Raw genomic sequence first — 3466 nt, forward strand, 5'->3', positions numbered from 1 at the left:
TTAAAAAGAAGATGAGATTGTAAATGAAGACCACAGCGTCAGACTATTAATGTTCATTTGTGAGGAACAGTTAATCTTGTATAAAAAAAAAAAAAAGAGCTTAAAAAAATTCTGTATTTATTTAAAATTGAGTTACAAAGAGAAAGCAAGACGTAGAGAAATGTCTTCCACATGTTGATTCACTCTCCTGATGGACTCATCCACTAGGGCCACACCAGGCCAAAACCAGGAGGCGGGAGTTTCATCCGGATCTCCCCTATTGGGGGCAGGAACTTGGGTCATCTTCCGATGCTTTCCCAGGCGTATCGGTAGAGAGCTAGCTCCAAAGTGGAACAGCCGGGACATGCGCCAGTGCCCCTATCAGACGCTGGCACTGCAGGCAGAACCTCAACTTGCCATGCCATAAGGCTGGTCCCCATAAAAGTTCATCTTGTTTATGACCTGGCATCTGAGGCCTCAGGAAGGCCTAGAGACTTTATGTCTCCTTCCTGTGCCTTTGGGATGAATTGCATGTTGCAATAATTGGCACGATAAATTGGGAGACTCAGTGTTCCACCATCCTGATAGTTCTTGGGGCTGACCTTTGGCAAACATCAGCAACACAACGTTGGTCTTTGATTTTCTCTCTCTTTCTTATGCCACATATGCCGTTCTCCTGCGGCCCAGAGTACCTGTAACATCTCTACGTACCTGTGGCCCAGAGTACCTGTAACATCTCTATGTACGTACTTCTAGATGGAGAGGTGGGTGACAATGGGTCACAGTGGACCATGGCATTTTCCCATTTTATAGGTGCCACAGGCAGTTTGTAAAAAGTAACAGTGTGACTTGCTAAAGAAGAGCAGATGAACTGTTGAGTTCACAGGCCACTGGTACTGAAGACCAAAGTCAAAACTGTGCGGGCATTGGCCCACTAGTGGGCGAAAGTCCAAGACCACGGTCGTGGCCTGTGGAAGAGTCTGCAGTTGGACAACTGTCTAAAATCGCAGGAACTGTGTGTTTTACGATATTCTTGAGACAGTCGTGTACTGCTATCTGTAATCGAGTCACACTGTTGCTTCCTGATCATCAAGCACTGGCTGGTTAATACCAACATGAGATGTAGCTATCAACATTTGTGCCACATCAATTCCTATAATTTGACTCCCCCCTCACCCCAAACAGTTCAATAAGTGAGCCTTCTGTGTGGATCTCCTTCCTCAGGGAAAGGGGCTTCCTCTGGCCACCTACTTTTGTGGCCTTTTTCTTCTTCTGTTTCATGTGTTACTGTCTCAATTGCACATCACCTCCCTTTCCAGCTCTGCTTATGCCTCCCAGCAGGTGGTAAAACTCCCCAAGTCTGGTCTTCCTAGTCTTCGCAATCTGCAGAGGGGTCGAAGGCAGCATCACTTTTGCTGATGTTGAACTCAGTATTCCAAGTTCTCGTGCCTGAAATGAAGTTGTATTTTCCAGGATGACTTGTTTTCCTGCTCTCTGTAACTCGTTTCTCTGCCACAGTTGGCAGAATCTGCAATAAAATCACTTCGGATATGCTTCCAGGGTTCCAAAGGGCATTGGGAGAAAGTTGGCTTACTGGTTTGAAATTGTGCTGTTGAAGAACTCTCAGTTCAGTTCTTTATTGTTTGAGTCTAGACTTCTCTGCTGCCTGGAGTACCCTCAGTAGGGGTAATATTCCCAAGTTCTGTTACATACGAACAGGTGAATGCCCTTTGGCATGTGGGACTATTATGAGAAGGACCTTTAAATGACATGAAAAATAACTTTATGGTCTTTGGGTAATTTATTGGTTAAAAAAAAGATACTTTGGCATTTTCTAATCACAGAAATAATGCACATTCTTTGGAGCATGATAGAAATTAAAATATGTATATATAAAACTTGTTAAAATGTTTACTATTGGGTCCAGCGTCATAGCCTAGTGGCTAAAGTCCTTGCCTTGTATGTGCCAAGATCACATATGTGCACTGGTTCATATCCTGGCAGCCTACTTCCCATCCAGCTCCCTGCTTGTGACCTGGGAAAGCAGTTGAGGACAGCCCAAAGCCTTGGGACCCTGCACCCATGTGGGAGACCTGGAAAAAATGCCTGGCTCCTGGCTTCGGATTAGCTCAGTACCCATCGCTGCGGCTACTTGGGGAGTAAAGTAGTGGATAGAAGGTCTTTCTCTGTTATTCTTCCTCTCTATATATCTGATTTTCCTAAATAAATAAATAAATCTTTTTAAAAAAAATTTTAAAGTTTGTTTATTTTTATTGGTCTCCTGGCCCAGGTCACTGAGTCTACCTGTGTGGTAGGTCCGTGAGCCCCAGGGCTGGGGAAATCTGGCATTGCTCAGGTTGCCTGGCTCAGGTCCATGAGCCCACCTAGGAGAACTGATTCTCCTCAGTGTAGAGGATGAAGTGCTAGATGGCAGACCGTGGTGCACATGGAGGACACAATAGCTCATTGCGTCCTGCAGAGGACATCTGGTACCACAGCAGAGAATGGACAACAGAATATATGGACAATTACCCCAGCCAAACGATGACTGCAAACATCTGGGTGATTGAAGACTGACTACAAGGTGGATGGTATCAGCCAATGGACATTAGAAGGGACTCCTCATCCATAGATGAGCAAGATCAACAGCATTTTGAAACTATTGCATCCACCTGGGCAGAACCTTGAGTACCTGCGACATTGTGACTCTGGGTTGATATCAGGTGGCCTTTCCCCATCCTCGGGTACTAGAGGGTGGGGAGGCTGGGTATGTCTTATCCCCTTATCTCCCCCCTCCCCGCAGAAATGGGAAGAAGAAACACAAAGCTGGAACACAATGATCACACCCACTTCTCCCTAACCCTAGATCTTTCCCACTCAGACTATGTAAATATCATCTAAATTTTTTTTAAATAATAAAAAGAAGAAGCTGGACTCCAGTGTTAAATCACCTAGATTGGGGCCCTACCTTTGTGGCAGGAGATATCCTCCCTCGCCCCCACCAACCTTCTTCATGCTCTTGGTACTGTTCTCATCTTGCTGGAATGAAGAGTTACGCTCATTCGCCATGACCTTACAGGCCAGTAGATGTAAAACTGTGTGACTTCAAAAACAAGTTCTTTTTTTTAAAGATTTATTTTATTTTTATTGAAAAGGCAGATTTACAGGGAGAAGGAGAGATAGAAAAAGATCCTCCATCCACTGCTTTACTCCCCAGTGACTGCAATGACCAGAGCTGGAGATGATCCAAAGTCAGGAGCCAGGAGCCTCTTCTGGGTCTCCCACGCGGGTGCAGGGTCCCAAGGCTTTGGGCCATCCTCTACTGCTTTCCCAGGCCACAAGCAGGGAGCTGGATAGGAAGCGGGGCCGCCGAGACACAAACTGGCGCCCATATGGGATCCTGGCATGTGCAAGGCGAGGACTTTAGCCACTAGACTACTGTACCGGGGCCCAAAGACAAGTTCTTTAAAGGTAGTATATGGCAAAT

The sequence above is a fragment of the Ochotona princeps genome, chromosome 5 (genome assembly GCF_030435755.1).
Source record: "Ochotona princeps isolate mOchPri1 chromosome 5, mOchPri1.hap1, whole genome shotgun sequence".
NCBI classification, from domain to species: Eukaryota; Metazoa; Chordata; class Mammalia; order Lagomorpha; family Ochotonidae; genus Ochotona; species Ochotona princeps.